The sequence below is a fragment of the Peromyscus maniculatus genome, chromosome 1, assembly GCF_049852395.1.
Source record: "Peromyscus maniculatus bairdii isolate BWxNUB_F1_BW_parent chromosome 1, HU_Pman_BW_mat_3.1, whole genome shotgun sequence".
Lineage (NCBI taxonomy): Eukaryota > Metazoa > Chordata > Mammalia > Rodentia > Cricetidae > Peromyscus > Peromyscus maniculatus.
The window spans coordinates 173,443,670-173,470,572 of NC_134852.1; the positions used below are offsets into that span (position 1 = coordinate 173,443,670).

The window sequence follows — 26,903 nt, forward strand, 5'->3', positions numbered from 1 at the left end:
TGTACCGATGGGCTTGTCCTCGGGGTTCACTGTGGGTTCATTTGTACTTAATGAAATCTCAATCTCAACACAGGTCCTCTTGGTCCTCTCTCTTCCAAGCCAGAGCACTTTCTTATTATTCGGTAAATGTCAACAAATGTCAACAAGATGATAGAAGAGTCACCTGCAGGGAGACTCAGAAGGAGAGCTAAGGAGAGCGAGCTCAGTGTGCCTCTGTCTCTAACCAGTTGTGCGGGCTTCTTATGTAACATTCTCATGATCAGCTTCAGTAAATCAAGTATTAGATCTCACTTAAAAAAAAGCAATTCACTTAATTGCACCAAGTTATAAGTATTAGATGCGTTTAGCCTTGCTGACAGTATCTATGTTGTAAGAAACACAGAAACAAAAAAACTTCACAGCGAGCCCACTGTGGTGGGATACACTTATAACCCCAGCACTTGGAGGCAGAGGCAGGAGGATTGCAAGTTCAAGGTCAGCCTGGACTATATAGCAGGAACCTGTCTCAAAAATAAATAAATAAATAAATAAATAAATAAATAAATAAATAAATAAGCTTTTTTCCATACAAATAAGGCATGAAATCATGAAATAACATCAAAGCCTGTCTGCTTGGAACTCTCCTCCCCTTTCATACCTTTTTCTTCCCGTTATCTGTGGCTTACCTTAACATCACCTCTATTTCTTCACAATGAATAAGGGAAAGTCACTTGGCATCATATTTCAGAAAGATGATCACTTCCTCCTGGAAATGCTAAGTGAGAGTAAAGGCATTTCATGACTCTGGGCTATGTTTGTTCTTCTGTGTCTGTTCAGTGTCCGGTGGTGGTGGTGGTGGTGGTGGTGGTGGTGGTGGTGGTGGTGGTGGTGGTGGTGGTATGGCAGCGGCAGCGGCGGCGGCGGCGGCGGCGGTGGTATGGCAGTGGTGGTGGTGGTGGTGGTGGTGGTGGTATGGTGGTGGTGGTGGTAGTATGGAGGCGGTGGTGGTGGTGGTGGTGGTGGTGGTGGTGGTGGTGGTGGTGGTGGTATGGAGGCGGTGGTGGTGGTGGTGGTGGTGGTGGTGGTGGTGTGATGGGTGTGTAGATACTAGGGGAAGTACTTCAGTGCTTATCCAACCTAGTCATGTCAAACAGAACAGGAAATTTTCAGAGGAGAAATGTTCTAGCGTAAAAATTCACCCTATCCCTTCTTGCGGACAGATGAGAGGCCTGGCCCCAGTCTGGTGTAACCTTCACCTGTAAACATTCTGTTCTTTCTGTTCCACCCCCCCTCACTCCCTTGCCTGGCTTTCTTACTTACTAGGAAATCCTTTGACAAATATTTGGTTCATCATACAGATTTTACTAGCAGAGAAGGAGTCTCCAGGGGCATTTCATTCCTCGTGATCAACCAAATGCCCAGCAGTTTGAGGCATCTCTAGAATGGATTGTGAGATAAAGGAGCAATATGAGTTCTCATGAATGCTCTGGGGCCCTAATGTGACCACATCTATATGAGACAGGCCATAATATGCCATGTGGAGAATACACTGCCACAGACAGTGTGAGCTGTGTAGGACTCCTCCAATAATTTTTTTTTTCTCAATGACTCATATATATGATTCAACACTAACATGTTCTGACTTGGTCTGGAAATAGCAGGATGCCAATCTTCCTGGAGGTCTAAGAGATCAAGGTGTGTAACACATTGCGTTGGCCAGGGGGAGCCATACACAGTCACTGCAGGTCCCAGCTCTACCTCATTATTCTCTGCTTCACTCAAGACTTGCTCCATTGAAAGCAAGAATAGTTTTCTCGGGAAACATTTGGAGCAATTTTCCCCCATTTCTCATTGCCAGGTAATGGTATATTTCAGACACACAAAAAAGGAACCAAAGTGAGACCCTAGTCAGTCTCTGAGGCATTGTTAAATAGGTTTGATTGCATTGACTTTTCATTGTTTTGTTTTTAACTCCCTGTATCAAAATCTGAAAAGAAGCTGGGGGTGTACGTCGTAAATGTGCATCAGGCTTAGCTCCTGCCTATATAAAGATGCTGTGGGCCATCCTGTCCCACAGGACTCCAATGAGAATTTAAAGCTGGCTTGAAAATTGGTAAAGAATACATCTGACATCGAATTGCTTTGTGATATGGTAGTTAGTGTGACGTTTATATGAGAACACTCTTATGGCTGGATATGGTGGTGCACACATTTTTAATTTAATTTAATTTAATCCCAACACTCAGGAGGCAGACGCAGGCAAATCTCTGTGAGTTCAGACTTGTCTACATAGTGAGTTCCAGGACTATGTGGTGAGACTCTGATTTTTAAAATAATTCTGAGAAAGAAAGATGACATGGAATCGGGTAGATGCAAAGGTGGGTGGGGCGGGGCAGGGGTGGAAGGGGTTGAGGAAAGGGAATCATGATCAAAATATATTGCATGAAAAATATTTTCAATAAAAATTATAAATATCCCCCCTACACACACATACACACACACATACAAAGAAAACTGGTAAAGAACTCCCTCAAGGAGCTGTCAAAATATTAAGAAAAGTAATTAATCCATACTAATTATATTACCACATATTATATAACAACATTGGAAAATGAATAATACTACCTGGCTTCTGTTACAGCTGTAAAGATAATGAAGACAAAATGCCTAAGTAGGTGGGAGGTGCTCAAAAATAATAATAGTTGTTTTAAAACCAGTATCATTATTGCTATTAAAGTAGCAAAGTAATTGTCAATGAGTATCAAGATTTTTCAGGGAAAAAAAATGGCAAGAGATCTATTCTGGCCACCACCACTTCGCCCAGTGTTTGAGCCCCTTGTCGGGAAGCCAGGGAAGCGCCGAAGAGAACACAGAATGTACCTCGCCTTATTCACCCCTTTCCATCCATTAGGAAGTACAGATAGCTTCATAAATATGTCAGAGGTAATGTGGTCCTAATGAGCCCAGAAGCAGGCACGAAATTGCATTTAATCTGTTTATTTCTTTATCATTTGCGTTCATGTCAATATGATATAAAATCATTTTCTGTTTATCAGTGGTCCATTTTCTCTGGGGATGTGGGTAACAGATAACCAAAGCCATAAACGATGAAACCACCAGGCAAAGGAGTTGGCAGGATTACAGTAGGATTCAAAGTCCCCTGGTAAATGGCTTATCATCTCCCACAGATAAGGACTAGAACAGAGACCAACTGTAAGAGATAAGCAGGTTCATAAAAATGAGCCAGGGAGTGCATCTTGTGTCTCTCAGAACGAGTCAGTGCGGGGACATCAGCTGATGATGACCGTGGAGCCTATAGTGCCAGGTCTCAGAGTTCATCTCTTCCTCACAATAGCAGTGTGCTGAACACGTGGTGCTTCCAAGAATTTGCCTAAGGGAGAGAAGAACCGAAACCTTAGGCATACTGGCAATCTTCCTCAGGAAGACTTCCTTTTGGTTCTGTTTTTATTCCTTCTGATTTGTTCATTTCTGAAAAAAGCTATTTTCTCATTAGCTAAATTAAATGTAAAACAAACAAACAAAACAAAAACTGTTTTCAACTCGTCACTCAAATACTTACTTGAAAAAGAAAAGAATATCTACTCTATTCCAAGTACTCATTCCATGATTCCATGTAGCAAGTGTCATAGTATAGACAGCATCCTTGTTTACTGAGTAGATGCAACGTGTTAGTAAGTAGTAATTTATACAATTTTTCATGATAATCAGGATTCCTTTTCATTACTGTTTCTGGCCCAGTAGTTTTCTGTACTCGCTCCTCTCCTTCTCTCTCCCTCCTTCTTCCACCCCATCCTCTATGTTTTTTTTTTAACAGTTTCTGTTATAGAATATTATTTTAAGATGTGCTACATCTGTTTATGCTGTGGAACATTTGTTTAATGATATAAAGATGAGTTGAATTCTTTATGTTGCATTTGTTTAACTCTGTGAAGCTGTGTTACTTTGCTTGTCTAAAACATCTGATTAGTCTAATAAAGAGTAAAATGGCCAATAGCTAGGCAGGAAAAGGATAGGCTGGGCTGGCAGGCAGAGAGAATTAATAGGAGAAATCTGGGAAGAAAGATCAAGGAGTGAGAAAAGAAGGGGCCAGCTACACAGCCACACATTCAGATATGGAATAAGAGGGGAAAAATATACAGAAATGGAGAAAGGTAAAAGCCCAGAAGCAAAAGGTAGAAAGGTAATGTAAGAAAAGCTGGCAAGAAACAAACCAAGCTAAGGCCGGGCATTCATAAGTAAGAATAAGTCTCCATGTGTATATTTATTTGGGAGCTGGGTGGCAGACCTCCAAAAGAGCCAAAGAGTTAAAAAAAAAAAAAAAAAAAAAAAAAAAAAAAAAAAAAAAAAAAACCTACGGTCTTACTATGTACAGACTGTCCTAGAACTCACTATGTAGCCCAAACTAGCCTTGAACATACCCACACGACCCTCCTGTCTCTGCCTCCTGAGTGTCAGTATCACAGACGTGCATCACTGGGTCCAGCTTTCTTTTTTTTTTAGTTTTTTTTTTTTTAATAATAAATAAGGCACCAGTACACTAAAATACAATAGTATGTAACAACACAGGCCCTGATGGAAGAGCTCAATAACAGTGTACCCTCAATAACAGTGCTACAAATGAACGCAGTGCTTGGTGTAGGCCTCTGGCAGGAATGGCATATTGTAAAAGAGGCCCCCCACCCCTCCGTTTGCCTATCATACTATTAATCCAAGGGGTCCGAAAACTGAAATTTCCCCAGGAATCTCATCCTGAGAGAAGGAAAACAATGAGGCCTGGTGCCAGCCAGTGGGGACTTGTCTCCTCAAAAGAGACTTCACCCAATGCTGACAGCTAGTTGGGCATCGTGGAGGGGAGACAAGAGCAGACCACTAGTGAAGGCTGCTTAGTTCTTCCCGCCTCCTGGCTTTCATTTAAACCGAACTCCATGTTAGCAGTTGGAGATGGATGTGGGGGTTCACAGAGCTCCCTAATTGCTCTTTTTAATGCAGCCACATTGGATACATTGCTTTCTTTCCCTGCTTTTCACCATGAATATGTTTTTTTAGTTGGCCTGCTGAGGATGAGTGGCTGACACTTGTTTGCTAGGGCTGGCAGGGCCTAGGCTCTGACATGAATGCTGGTAACAGTGATGCTTTTATTTGTATAAAAACAGGTTTTTCTTAAAAAGAAAATACATGCATGTGTGTGAGAATAAACATGGATCTATGGATGCATACATTTAAATGATCACCTCCGAGGCTCGTGGAACCTTCTGACATCCGTGTGGTAGCTATTACTGTCATGTCTTAGGGGCAGAGATAATTTGCAGCATCATGTTAGAAAAAAAAAAATGAAGAAAGGAACACGTATTGAGCCTGCACTTGGTGCCAGGCAATTTCCACACGTTTATCTCCTTGAATGCTCCCAAAACAGATATCACCATCCTCATTTTTTAAAAATTTTTATTATTAGTATTTTGCTGTATACACACACCCATGACAAGGCTCCGTGTGGAGGTCAGAAGGCAACTTACACACTCAGATCTATGCTTCCACCATGGATATCAGGGGTCAAATTCCAGTCGTCAGGCGGTGCCTTGTTCACAGCAGCACCGAACAGGATTTTCCACTAAGACGCTTCAACACATTTTTTCAAAACTAAAGGCCTTTTCCTACATGCTATGAGCAGTCTCTCCGCAATCAGGACAAACACAGCAGACACTGAATTCCACATACATTCACATTTTATCATCACTGCCATTTCAAGTTAAATTGTGATCGGCAGCATTTTATAGAAGCAGAAAAATAATGGTACATTTACAATTCACAGAGCCTTACACTTTATAAAATATGATGTCACAAAAAAACCCCACAACCTATTCTGCTATTTGACATTTTACTCTTCCTTAATATTGCTGTCAGTCGCTCTTGACTCTGCAAACAACCGGCAAAGAGAAAAGAATTAGATGGCATTGGTGAATTCCCCCACCACAGCCTGTAGAAACATTCTCAGCCTCAACCCCATGGCTGAATGTCAGCATTTGAGTGTGTCCTGGTAAACCTTGCTCTTGCTTCCTTCCCTTGGTAACTGTGGTATGCGGTATCACAGATGTTCTACGCATCTAACATTAGCGTGACTTGAGATTTTTAGATCTAGCCTCATGGGCATCGCACTGTCCCTGGGTGCTATTCAGCCTAATCAGAGTCATTTGAGCACAAGACAATTGCTTGATGCCTTCTCATTATACTTATTTAAAAAGGGTGTGATGTCTACTTAACTACGACACACAGAAAAACAAAAGGAGGAAACAGCTCTGGGATGTGTTCTCTACAGTGAAGAAATAAGAAAGCTAGCTGGCTTGAGGGAAGGGAAATAAAGAACATCAGAAAGCATCTGAAAAGTCTATAAGCCGTGTTTTGATAACATCTGAGGAGACATCTTAAAGTAAAAAAAAAAATGATGTCACAAATAAACAGACGATCAGAATCAGAAAATAAATTCTAGAAGTAAAAAATGATACCGGGATTTTAGCAGATCATGGATATCTTCTCAAATATGAAGCTGCATCCCTCTCCCCACTGTTTGAGAGGCAGAGAGCTAGAAAGAGGCCATCTTTTGTGCAGGTGAATAAAGCTTGTGGGAAGGTGGTCCCTACGAGATTGGGAGATGGCAGAAAGGCTGTCATCTTAAACCCACGTGGCTGGAGGTATAAGTCACTGTTGGAGTGTGTTCACCACGCATGACAGCAGGTACAACCTCCAGCACCAAGAGACGCTCAACAAAATGATGAAGGCACTGACAGCAAGGGTGAAATAAAAACTAAATTTTAAAATGACGATAAGGCTGGGTAGTCATGTTCCCTTATTGGCAGTCTGGATTTCCGTGGTTTCTGTTACCCATGGTCAACTCTACTTTGAAAATATTAAATGGAAAATCCATAAATAAATAATTAAATTTTAATGATGTGTCTTTCTCAATAGTATGAAACCCATTCCATCCAGCTTATATCCATCCCACGAGGGATATAAGTCACCCAGGTCCTGTGCATCCACAACTGTATTTACTACATAGTCTTTAATATCTCTCTCTCTCTCTCTCTCTCTCTCTCTCTCTCTCTCTCTCTCTCTCTCTCATCAAATTATGCTGCTTGGGTTCAAACACCATTATTTTACTTCATAATGTCCCCAGAGCAAAAGAGCAATAATTCTGGCAGTTCCAATAAGCCAATGAAAAGCTGGAGAGAGTTCCTTAGAAGTGAAAATAGGATACCTTGAGATGAGGAGTACATTCACATGACTTTCACTCAGATGTATTGTTACAATTTGTTTATTTGATGATTATTTAGTCTTGCTAATATTTTTGGTCAATTGCTAATAATTTGGCCAAATTAACTGATAAGCTTAATAGCAGGTAGTGGGTGGCTGTTTGAGCCATGCCCTGAAGCATCGCCCCTAGTGACAGTTACACCTGCCTATGACCTTGAGGTACATGCCCCTGGGGCATGGCTGCTTGGAGACCTTAAGACCTGGCATGCGTGTACACAGCTCTCTTGGCTACCTGGTGGTTTGGATGCTGAGATCTTGGATCAAGCCGTTAAGCATGGGACATAGCTCAGCTTTTGCGGACCCTACGATAAATCTCCTGTGGTTATGAGTTAACCCCAAAATAAATTCCTTTGATCATTAAGCTGATACTGTGGGTTGCTAGCGATTTAATCACATTAGCAGGTATAGGTATGTAGGACAGAACAGCTTGTTTAAGAATCAATCCAAGCTATTGAATCAACCACCATTGTAAGGTTTGGGATATATTGTCTATGGATCAAGGGACCTACTGTACAAGCGAACCTGCTTCTATCAGGGTGTATGTGTCCCTATGTATTTATGGATATATGGATACATGTACTTTTTTCAAAGGGGATAAAATGAAAGATCCCTGAGTAAATGCAAGAGGAAGGCAAAGCATGGAGCTGGCCCACAAAATGTGTTCCATGACATGTTTTAGTATTCATTTCATAAAGTTCCTCCCAATAGGTTAAGTGATTTCCATAGAACAGGCACTGTCATAAGCAGCTTCCAAATATATTTTTATTTGACATTTAGGATGCCCCCTCTCAGATAATAGTGAATATTTTCTCCATTTTATACTTGAGGAAAATGAGGGCCCAGAAAGAGGCATGCTCAGAGAAACAAGGTTCTCCATGCCTGAGAGCCACGTAAAGTCGAAAGTCTCAAAAGCAGCAAACATTCAAGTCTAAAGGTCAGGATATAGTCAGGCTCCAGAGACATATGTGGGCTTTATCAGCAGTAAAAATGAAACTCTGGGCGTAAATGAGATCTCTGGGACAATGTTCACAGTGAAGAAAGGGCAGCCCTGACCTAATGCGGCTAACTCATAAAAAATGGTTATAGTTTGGACCTAGAGTGCCCCCTCAAACACTCATGTTGAAAGCTTGATCCCAATGTAGCAATGTTCAGATATGGGGGGCTCTGATCTCATTAGTGTATTAATTCACAGATGTATACATATACTTGAATTGACTACTGGAAGGTGGTAGACACTGTAGGAGATGGGACCTAGTTGAAGGAAGTGACTCTCCTGCTCTTGTTCTCTCTCTCTCTCTCTCTCTCTCTCTCTCTCTCTCTCTCTCTGGTAAGTGTGTATGTGTGATTTTCTTGGCTGTCACGGGTTGGCCACATGTTCCCAATCTCAGTCCCAAATTGCTCCAGGCAACAGACATATCAGATGTTCTGTCACAGCAGTGTGATGCTGTTCCAGAATCGAGGGCTGGACACAGGAAATGGAGCAACCTGCAATCCCAGAAATCAGTAGCAGGAAAACAAGGTGGGTCTCTTATGAAAACCCATGAAAAGACTGCTTCAAAGCCAGGATTGTCAGCAATGTCAAGGATGCTACAAGTCAAGGTAAGATGGAGGACCCCAAGATCCTTTGGCCTTAGAAACATGAAGGGAGAACTGGAGAGATGGCCTAGTTTTAAAAGGCTAGGCTCGCAACCAAAAAGTCCAGAAAGAGGAAGGTAATTGGTGGTGTTGCCCAGAGCAGTTTCGGTGATGTGGGGCACACGCCAAGACGCTGTGGGTTGAAGCATGCCAAGGGAGGAGGAGCTAGCAAGTATGCACAAGTCTCCAGGAAGTCTATCCATAATGAGGTAAATGGATACTGTCCAAGTTCAAAGAGGAATTTTTCAGAGATTACCCCTGATTAAGATATAATCTCCCAACCACAGTTTGTTTTGAAAGTGTGCTATTCTGCTTACACATGGCATAATCTTGGATGGTGCTTCACCATTCTGAGATTTAGTTTCCTCCTATATAAAGAACAGAAAACATCCCGAAAAGGGGATTAGGAAAAAAAATCATGTATTTAAAAGCCACCAGTCCTATGTTCAATATGGACAAAATGCTTAGTAACTGGAGACTGCCATTTCATTGATGTTATTCAAGAAGATATGGAAATCCCCACTGTTGAAGGAAATAGAGATATGTGAGATAAAGGAAAGTAAGTGATGAAGGATAGTTCCTGAAGACACAGGTCAAGATGAGAGCCAGAGCCAAGTAAAGAAACGAATCATGGAAAAGAGAGAAGTTGACCAGTGCAGACCCAGGTCAGGCTGTAGCTTCTGTGGTGTCTTCCAGTTTCTGAATGACGCAATGTTGAGGTCAAGTGCTCAGGGTCGGGTGATGAGAACAAGGCTTGGTAAGAGAAAAACAGATGAGTAACTTCTCCCAAGTACACAGAGTTCTCTGGAAGTTTCTGGTGGACATGGTGGACCTTACAAAACATGTTTGGAGATGATAGATCCCAAGTGTCAAGTGGGTGGTGGTAAACATGCCGTGGTGAGTCACCCACAGCATCACAGATTGGCCAAGGAAGACAACATAAGACCCCGCTGCTTCTAATCAGCTTTGAATAGCATCCAGTCACATGATAAATGTCATTTTGCTTAGAGTTAAAAACAGGCTACATATCTTTGATAAAAGGATTTCTATTTCTTCTAATTAGTGATATGACTCCTACATCCTATTGATAAGTATGCTTACAAGAACATTTAACTATCCCTGAGGTGGGGGCAGGGGAAGAGCTTTCTTATTGTAGTGTTGCTATTCTTGCTGATAAGATTCACAGGGAGGAAGCTCCACTTGAATAGAAGAGCCAAGCAGGCCAGATGTGAAAGATCCAGTTCCATAATTTACACAGAAAGGTGATTCTTTTTATAATCTTTATAATATTTTAAACCTTGGATCTTTTCTGCAGATATCACTGTGAAAATACCCTACAATCTGTCAATAAAAACTATGACTAATTGGCTTTTTATGCTTAGTTTGGGTGACAAAGTGTATTATCTTTATCACACCATTGTTATTTACCAAAATAAGAGACGTTTGATGAGGAGCAATTGGATGACATTCTCTTTTCAAATCATGCACTTAAACAAAAGGACATTACTTTCCATTTCTCATTATTTAAAAAAAAAACAGTTATTAAACCAAGTTGGTGCAGGACTCCTATAATCGCAGCACCCATTGGGTAGGTGGAGGGGGGCAGGAAGTTTAGACGTTGAAGGTCATCCTCAGCTTCAAAGGGAATTCAAAGCCAGCCTTGCTGTGACATCTCCACAATATTTCCTCCCAAAGGAAATAAAAGAACAGTAATTCATGTGAAGTGAATAATAGCTATGAATGAGCTATCTTTCCTTTAGAGTGACATAAGACTGTCCACATTTTGCTGTATATTCTCACTGTACTGTCTTACTTACACATTCACCCCTCCATGTTTTTAAACAGAATCTAGTTTGATTTGACAGTATATATTATAAACAACTTTCAATGTTACTAATTTTTTTTCAATTATCTTTTTAAAACCATTTTTAGTGTGTGGGGGTGTTTGAATACGTGTATGTGTGTGAAACACATGCATGTCTGGTGCCTGAGGAGGCCAGAAGATGGAACTGGATCTCCTGGAACTGAAGGTACAGATGGCTGTGAACCACCATGTGAGTGCTGGGAACTGAACCTGGAGTAGCCAATGTTCTTAAATGCTGAGCCATCCCTCCAGGCCTACAGTGATCTTTTTAATAGCTGTTATCATGAATGTGCCAAAATTTAGAAACACAATCCCTTATTGCGATTTATTTTTATTTCGTCCAACATTTTTTCCTGTTGAGTCTGTAACCCCACCGCAGGATAAACATTGTTATATAAAATCCTGGGTATATAAACTCGTATCTTTCATGTAGATTCCTGGGAACCTAATGAGACATTAAAGACTATGCTTACTTCTTAAAATATTTGTTAATAAAAATTAAATGACCCTTCCGTACATATGAAAATATAAAAATTAAATTCACATCTGGTGAAAGACTGTGGTCTGGGCCCAAGGTACACTCAGCTGTAGCAAATGCAGTCTGTGCACCGTGTGATCCTGAACTGTGGAGAGGAGAGGGAGATCCAACAACCCTTGGTCACACCATGATACAAGTAACAATCAGAAGAGACACAGGAAGTACGTTCCCGTCAGCAAACCAGAGCACCTGTTTCTACAAGCTCCACAACTGTTAGTACTAAAAACAAAAAACAAACAAACAAACAAACAAACAGTTGATGAGTACAGTGTTTCCATGGTCATTTGTATTCTTGTGACTAATAGAACTTGCGCATCGTTCATTTTTTTCCCCACATACTTACACTGCTTTGACATATTTTGGGAGAAAATGTTACTTAAAAATCTGTGCATTGTTTGACTTGTCTATGAATGTCCTAAAGTTTCATTTTTCTTCCACATGAGACTTCTTCGGCTCCTGAGAGCTGGGTTGGAGTAGTCTGTATTGTGATGGAACCTCTGTTTGCAGGGTGACTTTATGATGCTCGGTTGTCTCGATAACAGCCCGAGGAAGAACGAGGGAGGAATCTTTACAGCACGTGTACAGATGTTTTCCTAAGTTATCAAGTACTTAGTTGTTCTAAAGAAAGAACCAAGCTGAATTTCTGTCCTCTCAGTATCTGAATTCACTTGCTCAAGCATTATTTTGTTTAGTGGAAAGACTCCGACGCCTCTGATCTCAATTATTGACACTAGCGAACACTTCCCTTGATCTCACTGTGTTGTGAAGTAGGCCTTCCCATGTAGTTTAAATTGTCCTTTAGTGTGTAAGCCTTCTACCTCAGCCTCCCAAGTGTGGGATCACAGGTGTGGACCCATGCCCCACATGGCCCTCCCCCCGTGTTTTGTGTGTCCACAGACCCAGCTAACTACCCACCAAGGGAAGGAGCCCTCAGTGCCTCTCAGTGGTACACCCTAGTGGACGGCCCGTCTTCTGTGCCACAGTGGTTACATTGTTTCTTAGCACATGGTATTCTTGTTTGTTTGTCTCTTTGATAGTGAAGCATGGTCTCAGACTGTAGCTCAGATAGGCCTGGGGTTTTCTATATCTAGCATACCAGACTGGATTCAAACTTGCAGCCATCCTCCTGCCTCTACCTCTCAGAAGGGAGAATTGCAGGTAACATCACCACATTCATGGATGTGATACATTTTTAGCTAGTGAATTGAAAGACAGGTCCAGTGTGTCAACTTTCGCTGACCTGGGCGGATCTGTCTGAAGACCTGAAAGAATGGGGTGGACTACAGTCTAATGCTGTAGACAACCTTCCTTCAGTTTCAGTGAAAGCAATGATCCAAGGAAGGTTGTTGGAGTTCAGAAGAACATGCAAATAAATGCCAATAAGCACATAGTAATACTGAGAGAGCAGTCCTTTCCCAGAACTTTCTCAGAACAGACCAGTTTAAACACAGTTGCCTGGCATGTACTACAGATTATATCTGGGAAAGCAAGGCAGAGGCCATATCCAGATTCAGGGCACACTGATCAGATTGGGTTCGAGAGCTGTATTCTGACACCCAACAAGAATAGACATGTCTTATAAACTGAGTGTAAATGTTTGTTGCATGCAAAGAGTCATGGAATCACTGAGACCAATCCAGGGAACAAAATTCACCTGAGGTAAAAGGCCTCTGCCTTTTCTTCCTGGAGCCTCCCTCACAGTTCCCTGAGGCATTGTTCACCATGGGTCATTCTTTTGACCATGTTTGACACAGTGTTTGACGTCTGGAGAAGATTTCTCAATTTTACAGAAGACAAACACAGAGTCCTTATCTTTTCCTATAATGTCCAGGAGCGACTTCCTTCCCCACTGAGAAGAGGGTGACCCTGTTGAAGGTGGCAGACAGGCATTCCTGGGCTTGAGTCTCCCCTTCCCAGCAACATCTCACTTCTTTGAGTTCAGTTTCTTCTCGGGGTTCTGTAGGGACTGGAGCAACTGTGCTGCATTCCTCATCCTTTTTCCCCTTCAGATCGGTTTTTTTATTTTTCATGTTTTGAGATTAGGATATGATTATATCATTTCCCCCTTACGTTTCCTCCCTCCGACCCTCACGCAAGCCCTTCAAATTCATGGACTCTCTTATTATTAATTGTGTGTGTTATTATCCATATGATATATTCTGATCATGGTTCCCCTCCCTCAGGTCCTCTTAGACCCTCCCACACCCCACATCCAACTCCGCACTTTCTTTCTCTCACTCTTTAGAAATCAAACTGGCAAATCCAAAAACAATCATACCAGAATAAAACGAAACAAACAAATAGGGTGTAAAAACAAAGAAAAAGCACAAGAAACACATGAATACACACCTTAAAAACACATGATTGAAAAATACAATGCCCAGCAAAAGGCCCATAAGGTTAAAAAAAATGCCCAAAGTATTATGAGACAAAACATCTACAAAAATATGATTGAGTTCATTCATTTTGTGTTGGCCATCTACTGCTTGGCATGGTGCCTGCCTGTTAGTGTGATTTGTATTGAAGATAGATTCTGGGTTAGGCGTGAGAGCTCCTACCCACTCCCCCTTCTCGGCACTGGGACCCCATCTAGCTTAGACCTGCGCAGGCCTTGTGCATGCTGCCACAGTCTCTGTGAGTTCATTGGTGTCCATCAGTCCTGTGGCGTCTGGAAGGCACAGTTTCCATGGTGTCTCCCAGCCCTACTGGTCCTTACAATCAGTGTGCTCTTCCCCAGGGAAGACTACTTCACCTGCTCTCTGCCTTCTTTAGTCCTGTGCAGCTCTTTGTGTGGGGTTGAGGTCTAAAGGTCTTTCCCTCTTTTTCATACCTATTGTCCTCTTTCAAGTCATGAATAGGCAGCTACTTGGGAGAGACTTCATTGGTGCAGCTTCTGACATTTCTAGGAGACACAGTCTCATAACAAACTCCCTGTTCCTCTGCTTGTTGCAATCTTTCTGTCCTTTTTTCCACAATGATCCCTGAGTCGTGTTGTAGATGTATCAGTAGTGGTTGTAGGTTCTCCTCCAAGATCCATGATTCACCAGCCCTGGGGTGTTGGCTGGGTTTTCAGTATCAGACAAGACTTCCTTCTTGTTGAACAGAAGTCCAATTACAGAGCTATAGGTTTCTTCCCAGGTAAGTGTGCCCTTACTGCACCCTTAGGATTATTGTGGCATGATGGTTGCTGTTGTGGTTCATAGGTGTCATAGCTAAGTATGACTGCTAGTGGCTTCCCTCCTTTGGAATCTTGCATGGTGCCTTGGTGAAAGCTATTCCTCAGAGGGGAGGCTTTGAGGTCAGTTCCAGATCTCTGGGCCCTGTTGCTGAAGTATATGGTGTCTTCAGCAGTAGAGACTTACCCTCCCACTTCTGCAAGGGGGCAGTCAAGTGCAGTAGCAAGAGCCTATAATGTTTTGGGACTCTCTTGTACAACTCTGACCAGCAACTCAAAAGAGAGATTTTCATGCCTACTGTTGAGGGGTTTTGTTAGATTGTCTATGACTCTTGGAGGGAGTATTGTCAGTCCAAATAGGAAATTTTCATTTGAATTATATATGTATGCTTATATACCAGTTTATGTGTATTATAGGAATTTGGGGTAGTTAACAATATGACTTCTGATGGTCATTATTTTATAAAGATCATCTTAACATTAATTAAATAACAGAAAAAGAGGGGTTGGGAATTTAGCTCACTGGTAGAGCGCTTGCCTAGCAAGCACAAGGCCTGAGTTCGGTCCTCAGCTCAAAAAAAAGACAAAAATAACAAAAAAGAAAAGAAAAATATTTTAAGGTTGAGTTAGTTTAATCTTTTTTAAAATCCCTAACCACCTGCCTGTCTACTTGCCTGCCTCTCTTGAGTACAAAATTTCTACAGACTCTGGTTTATAATCCACTTCATAAACAAATCACTTAATCATAAACTAATGATGCTATGGACATATTCCTGGTTCTATATAAGACAAATGGAGTGGAAAATCAAATCAGCATCATAGAAGACAGCACCATTGGCTACATAGTCAGGAACTTGTCTCAGTTTTTTAAAAGAAAGGCACACAGTCGAGGCAGTTAATTTTTGAAAGCAACATCCAAGGCCATGAGGCTCTGGAGATATGGAGGAACATTTCAACTTGAGTATGGTGGAGATTCAGCTAGGAAAATGTTTTCTAAAAATAGGGCTCACAGACCTTGAAGGGAAGTTTTCTTCAAATTCCTGCTGTTTTCAAAAAAAAAAATTTTTATTTAGTGGCATCATTTCATCACTAACATAAAGTATTTGTGAAGCAATCTTCACAATGGCCATCTAAACTTCAATGTGCCACATGACAAGAGGACTTACTTTGGTATTTGTGTTTATGATCTAGTTTGTGTAAGAAATTCTGGTTATATATAAATTACATTATATATAAATCCTCATATAATATATATATATATATATATATATATATATATATATATATATTATATAATGAGGACTATTTGGGGTTTATCTATTGTTTTCTTTCCCTTTTAGCACATACCCAGACTGCATGTATTAGGCTCCTATGCATTTGGGTATGGCAGATGACTGACTCCTGCATGACAGAACACGGGTAGTAGCTATGTGTGCCCTTTTAGTCTGTGCGGTTATAGCAGAATATCTGTGACTGAGTGGTTTAGAAATAATAGGTGTATGTCTTACAGTTCTGGAAAATGGGACCTGCATCATGAGAAGACTTTTTAAAGAAGGAAACAGGGAGACAGAGACAGAAATGGAAACAGAGAGAAGACAGAGATGGAAACCCACACACATACAGAGAGAGAGGGGGGGGGAGAGAGACTAGAAAGAAAAACTGGAGAGACTGGCCTGCCATTATAACCGATGAATTAGCTACATGGTCAGTAGCTCTATTCCCTAGATAATAACCTTACTCTGTTTATGGCAGCACAGCTGCAGAGCCTTCAGAACCTCTGAACATTTTCAGGATCCTACCTCACAACATTGTTGCTTTGGGGATTAAATTCCCAACACACAAACTTTGTAAGCCATATTGAAATCACACCATTTCTAGAACTGAATCATAAAACATCCACTGTGAAACAGGCAAGCTTAGAAAATTGCTTAGAAACCTGGGATTACTTGGGCTATGCACCTAGCAACCTGTTAGCAACGCAGGAACCCCACATACACATTCCTGCCTAGAGATGCATTTATACCTGCTTTGAACAATGAAAATAAATTATTCCCCTTAGCAGGCCTCTGGCAATATCTCATTTCTATTCAGATGTATCCTGTATCACAATCCATAATGGGCAATGGGCCAGTCTTTTCTAGACTCATTTGGGGTGCGTATGTAATAAGGGGAACCACGTCCTCAATGTGAACTTTTAGGTAGAATCCTCTATGTACTGTCATACTTATGCATAACTGGGTATGCATATAATTAAAATCAAATGCATTATGGGAAGGGACATATGTAGTAAGCAAGGATTTTTACATAATCAAAGCCTATCAATCAAAATAGAAAACTACCTAAACTATGTCCCTACTAACCAAACTCCTCCTCTTGAAACCCAAAGCAATAATCAGGGCCCTTCCTTTTACTCATATGGCCCATTAGCCTCATGACAAGTACTTTCTAACCCGATCTGCTGTTTTCCTTTAGGGTAAAGTTTCTTTCATACTTTGCTGTCTATTTAGACTTCTATTTCATTCCCAACAAGAGGCCAAGACCTTGGAAACACCCAGCCCAGACTCCAACTACTGGTAGCAACTACACCCCAAATTCTACCCCACCACATTCCTTTATCTGTTTTGTTTTGCTGGCTGAGCAGATGGGCCCCAAAGAGTAAAGACAGTTAGAGTCACAGCATGAAGGCACGACAGACCCTTAACAGACAAACACAAAATGCTTATAACCAGAATGTGGCAGAAGTGAGACATGAGTGTAGATGTAATTCTGAACAGTTTTATTAAATAAGAAACAGCCAAATGCAGAGTTAAAAGCCCAAGAGGTCAGAGTAGCAGCCAAGAGCTAAGATCAAGACTGTCTTCTTACCCCTCATTGTCACTGTCGTCCTTCCCCTCAGAAAGAGTTCTACTTCCTGTGTGTGTCTTTTTATTGACTTTCTGTTCTGCCTTCTCATTGGTTGTAAACCCAACCAAATGACCTCCTCGTCACTGGCTGTCTATACAGACCTCCGAGTCTCTATGGTTGGTATTGAGATTAAAGGTGTGTGTCTCAATGCTGGCTGTATCTTTGAACACATAGAGATCTGCATGTCATGTGATCAGGATTAAGGGAATGTGCTACCACTGCCAGACTTCTGCTATGGCTTGCTATTAGCTCTGACCCCCAGGCACTTTTATTTATTAACATACAAGTAAAATCACATTTCAGCACAAATAAAATATCACCATACATGAGCTTCGGTGGGTTCTGCCATTGAAAATGTAGGGGTTGGCTGTTACAACAGCTAACACTGTCTTTGAATAGTGAACATGACTTTTCAAAAAGAAAAGCAAGTGGAAAATGAAAGCACCATAGAGCAGAGAAGTAGCCCATGAGAACCTAATTTCAGGATACATCAGCAACTGTTCAGAACAGATAAGAAATAATTTTGGATGGTGGTTAACATACAACTAACCAAAAGTAAGCTTTCAGTTTTACTTTCTGGTAGTAATATAACTAGCTAATAATTAATGTGGAATTCAATGAGGAAAAGGCAGGATGGTGACCTCATCTTCAAGTAAGATAATTCAGTTATAATGCTTTGTTAAAATTGGCATCTGAACAATTTCACTGACTCAAAGTTATTAAGAATATTGTGAACATTACATTTACATTAACCCTTAATTGCTATGGACCTTGATTATCTATACCAATTTCTAATGGATACCTTTTGGTGTTTTTCCAGATAATCTGAGCAATTAATTGTGAGAAAAATATCATCTCCTGTCATGTTAATGCTATTAATTTAAGTTTTATTGGTTTTACATCTTACTTAGTATTTTGTGTGTAATTTCCATTGTCTTTATGTTAATGTGAGACATATATGACAAACTGGGCTCTGGCTCAGTTAGTGCTGCTTGAGCATGCATGAGGTTCTGGCTTAGATCCCCATCATACATAGACTAGGTGTGGTGGTTCATGTTTTAGATGAAGTCATGAGGGTAGCGTCCCGACAATGGGATTAAGACTATTACAGGCAGAGGCAGCAGAGTGCCCTTTGTTTCCCATGTGAAGATACTGTGTGAAGCCACTGTCTGTAAGCCAAGAAGAGAAGCCACAGCAGACACTTGTAGTGGGTAGCTATTCCAGCTTTGACCTTGAAACACTGCCCCTAGAGTGACCTGTCCCTGGGGTGTGGTTGGGGGGAACCTCTTAAGACTCGAGGTGCATACATGCTGGCCCCTTCTGGATACCTCATGGTCCTGGAAGCTGGATGGGAGACCAAGCCAGAGTTCTCCGCTGGATGGTACCTCATCTCTCCCAGATCTTGTAACCAACACCTATGCTGTAAGTTACCCCAGAAATAAACCTCTCTTGATTACCAGATAAATTACGCGGGACTGCCTCATTAATTACAGTTGTAGACACTGAGTCTGCCAACACCTTGACCTTATATGTCCCCTCCTTTAGAGGAGATGTGAAAAAGTCCTGTAAAGCCACTTGTATTTTGTTATGGCAGCCAGAACCCAAGATGGCTGAGATTCCATTCTTCTATGTGCTTTTTGTATTCCTACCAACATAAACATTATACTTCCTAGTCTTGGTCCCAATCATCAGCTCCAAATTATACAGGTTAATAAAAGCTCAGCACAAGTACTCCTAAGTCTCCTGAAATGATTTCAATTAAGTGAGATTGGCTCTTGAGAGGCATTAAAATGTACTGACATGAAAAGAAGAAAATGATGTCTTTTCACTTCATCGTTACAGACCTTCATTTGTGTCCTGCCCACATAATTCTCAACTAATAATAGCCTATTTCACTCAGTGTGAGCAAAGAATGCAGAGTGCTGTAATCCACATGTGTGTTATTTTGTTGCACATGCCTGCAAACTATAATTAGTAGATATCTTCTTCAAACATCAAGTTAAACATTTTTTTTAGCTTATTTTTTTCCCTGCTTACAGAAAATTCAAGGGCAGGCAGCTTGAAAAAAAAAAACATTTAAAAAAAAAGAGCCCTCTTCTATCTTATAATCACGATTTTACTTTGTTCATCCTTTTAAAGTTATGTGACTTGAAACAAAGAAGAATACACCATTCATGGAAACAAGAAAGAACACACACCTGGAAGGATGGTGGCAGGAGACATCTACATTAGATACACCTGAGAGGGAATTCACTGGGTGGGTTGGGGATCTGGCTCTGCGAGTAATACCACTTTCTGTATAAGCCTGAGGACCTGAGTTCAAATTTCCAGCATCCACATACAGACACAGGTAGGTCCTGGGGGGGCGGGGTAACTAGTGAGCCATCCTAGATGAAACAGTGAGCATCCAGTTTAGGGAAAGACCCTGCCTCAAGACAGAGAACCACAGGGGAAGCCATCCAACATCTTTTTCTGGCATGTGCATTGGAGTATGTACCCATATACTCATGTACAGGCACTAAACACACACACCACAAACACATACATACCACATACATACATGCATACACATGTGAATGTAACACACACACACACTCACACACACAAACACACATACATCATTAGATGTGGAGACATGAAAATCATTGGTGACTTTGACAAGGGTCATTTTGCTATCATGAATACAAAAGCATAACTTCAGTGGGTTAAAAAAAAAGTCTTTCTGGCACCTCCAAGCACTTGACTATCCTACAGACCTTAAAGAGATTAAGGTGTCGCTGTAACTACAAGATTAGAACTGCATCATGAGAAAAACAAGCTGGTTGCCAAACAACATGATTTCATATTTGCATAAGTTAAATTATTAGTGTACAGAAATTCATGTATCTCTAGACAGCCTTGTTGTGTATCGGTAAGTGTCTAAAGTGAATACAAGAAATATTTGGGACCCCACATCTCATCCACTCAACCTATCTCTGATTTCAGGCAGAGCTGTGGTAGATGGTTCCACCCAAGCTCTGGCTCATGCTTCTGACATCGCACCAAAAGAGCTGCCCATGGTTTCTCCACACTTCACTTCATGGTCTTCCCAAGGAGCTTACTTAGCCTTGCACACAAGAGCCAGGTAGGACAAGATGGGGATCACTATTAGAAACTGTGCCTAGGGCTGGAGAGATGGCTCAGCCATTAAAGGCTAGGCTCACAACCAAAAATATAAGAAACAGTGCCTAGCTGGTACACATAGGGCCTAATGGGTAAATTTGCTAGCATACTCCAGCAGCCTTTAAACGGACAGGTTCAGGAGCTATCCCTTTTATTAACTATTATAAAATATTCAGTAAACAAGCTTACCATTTTAACCATTTTCAATGTAAAATTCAATAGCATTAAATACACTCATGATCTTATGTAACCACCACCAGTATCTATTTCCAGAACTCTCATATCATCCCCAATATAAAGTCTGTGTTAAAATTGGTACCCACAAGCCAGTAGTTCTGCATTCTCCTTATCCTTGGTCCCTGCTAACCTCTGTTATACTTTCTGTCCTTGTAAAGGCAATTATTCTGTATAATAAAGCCAGGTGTGGTAGTGTATCTCAGCATCTGGGAGGCTAAGGTGGGAAGAATGGTGACTTCTAAGCTAGCCTAGGCAACATTGCAAGTCCCTGTCTAGGAAAAAAAAGTAAGAAAAGTGGAATCATTCATTCTCTTCCCTCTTTACTCTGGCTTAAGGTGGAATGACATTTGTGTCTGGGATGCCCCCCAGGTCCCTTGTGTTGGTGGCTTAGTTCCTAGCATGCAGCAACTGGAAGTCAGTAGCATCCTGAGGCAGCAGGGCCTAGTTAGAGGAGGTTATGTCACTGAGAACATGATCTCGAAGGGGACTTGAGACACTCATCTGGTCATCTGTCCTTTTTGCTTCCTGGCTTTCATGCACTGAGCATCTTCATCTGTCATGAACTCCCACCATTCTGTGCTGCCTTCCTGCAGGCCCCAAAGCAGTGGGCCAACTGATACTGACTAACGCCTCCTAAGTCTCCTTTTGAGTGGATCGTCTCATGTATTTTTATAGCAGTAGAGAGCTGCTGACATTCTTAATTTGCCAAGCAAAACCTTCTGAAGTTCATTCATGTCAGCATTTTGTTATTTTTAAGTCTTACCATTCCATTGTAGGATAAACCACCTTTTCTTCATATAATCATCAGTTGATGGACATTAATGCTGTTTCTAGCTTTGGGTGTTGTGAATGAACCACCATGAGCACTGATATACAAGTATCTGCTCACATGTGTGTTCCTAAGAATATTCAGTTATTTAGAATATATATTTAGCAGTGAAAAATGCCAGTTCATACAATAACTCAAAGCTTAATGTTCTGAGGAATACCAAACTGCATCCTTCTTCTGGGTCTTGGTGGAATGCAACTTCCAAATCTTGACTACATGACCACATACAGGCACCTCATTTATTCCTGTCTGCCTCTGTCTGCTCCCTATGATGTCCCTTGTTGCCTATCCGCACATAAAACAGTCGAAGTCTTGCATCAGGCTTTCCTTATAAGGGTGCCCAGGTAGGACAATGCCTACCTGTGATAGTAATTACCTCAGGGAATTAGAATTGGAGGAAAGACATTCAGTTTTCATACTTCATATGTGAGTCAACATCACCACTTTGTTCTGTTCCTGTACACAAACAGCTGCTCCAAACCACAGAAACGCACTGACAATTCTTGGTACTCTGCTTTTAAAACAAGTTGTAGAGCTTTCAAGGTTTAATTTAAGGACCTTAAACTCTTGATTTGAGATGATGCTGTTGTATTGGGTTTAGATTCCTGAGACATTTAACTCATATCAGGTTTTAATTTTCATTGACTTCATAACAACCCATCTTTCAGGCAAGAAGATAGTTATTAGACCCCATTGTAAATGAAGAAACTGAGGCACCAGGACATTAAGTCACTTCTTCTAGGTCCTTCAGACAGTGAGTGACAGAGAAGATGCAGAGTCAGCATTCTTCAGTACTGTCATAAGTGGTTTCCTAGGAATGGTGCTCCCTCAGTTCTCTGAACATGCCGGGCTGCCTTTGACTGTCCTCAGTAATTCTGCTTCCTCCGCCTGCAGCGTCACATGAGAGATGACAACTTCCTGCCCTCTCACCTGCCAGACACCAGATAATTCTGAGTGCCATTTTTCTTTACCCTACTGTTCATTTACAGTTGTTGAGATCTTCAACACCTCATATGGATCTTGATCATTTTCCAGATTTTCTGGCTCAATGGACAAAAGAAAGAACAGAAAGTTTTAATTCAAAATAAAGATACACAGGCCATCCTAATGTTTTATAACTCCAAGAACCACTGTCCTAGACCATGGATGCCAGTAGTTTAGACTCTGGGCTTATGGACTCTGTCGCTATACCCAAATTACTGTTAGCACAAACTCAGACACAGGAAATACATGAATGAGCATGAACATAACCCAACAAAACTAGATGGATATTGAAATTTGAATTTTATTGATTGCCTTGAGTCATGGATAGTATTCTTTCAATGGTTTTCAAACATTTAAAAATAAAGGAGATATTCTTGTAGTTCATGGTCATATAAAAATAGGGCATTGGCTAAGCTTTAGACAATAACCTAGCTTACTGCCCTCTTCCCTAGTAATTCTAGTCTCTAAATTTATGCATGGTATTACATTCTTAGTATTTAGTTAATTAAGAAGTGAAAAGAAGTATAGACTGAGTTCATTTATTTCTCGTAGTTTCATGTTCTTACCTAAAACATGGTGCTTCTGATGTTTGTGTGCTTACTTTGGGCAAACCATTTTATTTATTACCTCTTAGTCTGATACCTCACCAGTAAAATGAAATGTTAGGAAAGAATAGTAACGGGTTTCCAAACCCTGATCATTAACCCCTATTAGCATTTACCTGGGATTCAGTGTGATGGATGAGAAAGGATACAGTAACAGATGCCCAGGGGTACTTGTTAAAATACTCTAACACAACTGTGGTGGTTTGAATAAAAATGGCCCCCTCAGGCCCATAGCAAGTGGCACTATTAGGATGTGTGCCCTTGTCGGAATAGGTGTGGCTGTGTTGGAGGAAGTGGTCACTATGGGGCAGGTATTGAGGTCTCAGATGCTCAAGCCAGGCCTGGTGTGACAGTCACTTCCTGCTGCCTGCTGTTCCAGATGTGGAGCTCTCAGCTACTTCTCCAGCACCATGTCTGCCTGCACAACACCATGCTTCTGACCATGACGACAATGGACTAAGCCTCTGAAACTGTACGCCAGCCCCAATTAAATGTTTCCCTTTATAAGAGTTGCCATGGCCATGTGTCTCTTCATAGCAATAAAACCCAAACTAAGGGAGAAAGTATTTATTTTGGCTCATACATAGTTCAAGAGTTGCCAGTCCTTCATGCTGGGGAAATCAAGGAATCAGGAGCTTGAAGTAGTCGTTCACACTGTATTCACAGTCTGGAAACATAGAGTGATGAATATGTCCTGCTGCTCAGTTACCTTTCTCCATTGGCACAGTCAGGGTGCCACCCAGGGAATGACGCCACCCACAGTAGACAGGCTTAACCTAACCACCTCAGTTTATCAAGAGTCCTCTATAGGCATGGCCAAGAGTCATGCCTGTAGGTGATTCTAGACTCAGTCAAGTTGACAGTGAACACTGACCATGTCTGGCCTGCATGCTCACTGCAACTAAGTGCTCTGCTGTTACCTCTTGTAGAGATTTAGCTTCAAGACTGGGCTTATTCAAAGGAAGAGAAATATTTTTCTTCTTATCATATTTGGGATACCTTTCAGTGTAACTGTACACTAAATGAAATAAAAGGAATAAAAATTGGGTTGAGTCTGAACTATTAATATTTGAAGCAGATTTGATTACATAACTGGAAAACTCTGGAATATGCACTGGACAAATTATTTAAAAAATAAGAAAAATTAACAAAATAGATGAAAACTCCTTTTTCCTGTACTGAGTAACACCCAACTTCAACAATAAAGTACACAGCCAGTAATAAATTAGACAGAATTTATGTAAAAAAGCTTTCCACTACTTGAAATTAAAGATTTAATATCATAAAGACAGCTTTCATTTTATTTTATTTTTCAAGATAGGTTTCTCTGTGTAGCCCTGGATATCCAGGTACTCACTGTGTAGACCAGGTGGTCTTGAACTCACAGAGATCCACTTGCCTCTGCCTCCCAAGTGCTGGGACTAAAGGTGTGTGCCACCACCGCCCAGTAAAGATGGTATTTCTATGAAATTACTCATTAATGACACCAGAACCATATTTTTCCCTAAACAAATAGATTCAGAGTCATTAGTTTGTTTGCTTGCTTACTTTGAAAGATAAGCCAGCCAGAATAGCTGAGAGAATTCTTAGAAATTTTCTAAATCAGTAATTCTAATTTGTCAAATGAAAATATGATTAATAATAAGGATAAGTGATCTATATGTAGTTTATGGGTATATATTCATATACACATATTTGTCTCTGATTAACAGAATCTGGTAGTGTTTCATGAAAAGACAGATGAATGGCGCAGAGTGAGGAGTCTAGAAATAGACCAAGACACATATGGGAATTTAGAATATGATAAAGGTGGCATTTTAATTCAGAGTAGAAAAGATGGACCACTCAATAAACGATGGTGGTAAAAGGGATTAGCCTTCTGGCAGAAAAGTAAAATTGGAATTCTTCTTCCCTTCTAATAACAGATGAATTCCAAACATATAAAAGAATTGAACCAAAAAACTGAGCACACAGGGGGCTAGAGAGATGGCTCAGTGGTTAAGAGCACTGATTGCTGTTCCAGAGGATCCAGGTTCAATTCCCAGCACCCACATGGCAGCTAACAACTGTCAGTAACTCTAAGATCTTACACTCTCACACAATCATACATGCAGGCACAACACTAATGTACATAAAATAAGAATAAATAATTTTTTAAAAAAACTGAGCACACAAATCTACTAAAAGAAAATATGGGTATTTTCTTTTTTTAATATCAGAATAGGCAAACTCTTTCTGTACTGGTTAGTTTTTTTTGTGTGTGTTTTGTTTTCTGGAGCTGAGGACTGAACCCAGGGCCTTATGCTTGCTAAGCAAGTGCTCTACCACTGAGCTAAACCTCCAATCTGACAAACCCTTTCCAAGCAAGAGAAACAGACTCAAAAGGTGTTAAAGAGATCACTGAGCTATTTTAGACTTACAAATTCTATATCTGAGCATGGAAAGATATCCCATAATAACTTAAGTGACAAACATGGAAAAATGCTTATTGCATATATGACAAAAGGAGATAATTTTCTACATATATAAAGATATCAAATTAGGAAGCAAATGTACATTTCATTGGAAAGATAAAGAACACTAACAGAGTTCACAGAGAAGAAACACAAGGAGCTTCTTCACAGAGAGTGAGGTGACTGTATGTAAAGCAGGGTGGAAGGAATATGTTTCACCTACCAGAAAAGCAAAATATGTGGTTATTCATAGCACACTGGAAGATGAGCTTGTTAGAAAACAGACTCCATCATAGAAGGCAGAGGAGGCATAGTGTGGAACACTTTGGGAGCAATTTGATAATCATTACCAAAGTTTAGATTTAGAAATCTCTTCTAGAAAAATATCCTACATGTTTGTTTGCACATTGTGCAGATTTAGAATGGTGGCTATTGTGGTTTATTTATAACACAAAACATCAAAGCATAATTAAATTTAACTAGTAGGACTTTAGTTATGAATATCTAGTGAGGAACTTTGAATCTGTTGAAAGATATGATAAACCTATACTGACAGTTCTGGAATGATCTCCTGAATACATTTCATGCAGAAAAAAAAAAAAAACAAGCAATACATAGTGGAGTGCAATTGTAATATTCTAATTATCTAGAAGAAGGAAGTGTGTGTGCACGTGCAGACAATGTAGAATTCATATAGGATGTCCCTTCAAAAAAACAGTAACAACAACAGCAACAAATAAACAAACAACAGCAACAAAAAAAAAACCTTAACATGTAACAATGGTAGCTTATAAGGAAGTGATGGCAAGAAACAGAAAGGTATATAAGGCGTGAGGACCATGCCTGGCTGTTTCCAGTGTGGCTTTGAACTCACAGACATCCAGACAGATCTCTGTCTTTGGAATGCTAAGATTAAAGGCATGTGTGCCACCATTTTCTGGCCTCTATATCTTGTGGCTGTTCTGTTCTCTGGCCCCAGATAAGTTTATTAGGCTGCACAATATATTGGGGAACACAATATCACCACAGGATAACAGTGGCTTCATCATGCCAACCTCTGGCTGCTCACCCCTAGACTATCTTTCTGAGAAATCAATGTCTTGGTTGTTTTAATCATTAGTACATAGTGGTTTTTGTCATTTGTAGCCAAAACTAACCCTGACTCATTCAGAAAAGGGGCCAAGCAAAAACAAGAGAAGGCAGACAGCAACA

General features: G+C 40.7%; 1 long non-coding RNA gene across 1 annotated transcript in view; it reads right to left on the reverse strand.

Annotated features, from left to right (window-relative positions):
- Positions 1 to 2,960: 2,960 nt before the first annotated feature.
- Positions 2,961 to 26,903, reverse strand: part of LOC121822850 (uncharacterized) — a 60,034-nt gene continuing 36,091 nt past the window's right edge. Inside the window, exon 3 of the long non-coding RNA XR_006064134.2 lies at positions 2,961 to 3,370. This is a non-coding gene — a long non-coding RNA (uncharacterized LOC121822850). The remainder of the gene's footprint in view (positions 3,371 to 26,903) is intronic.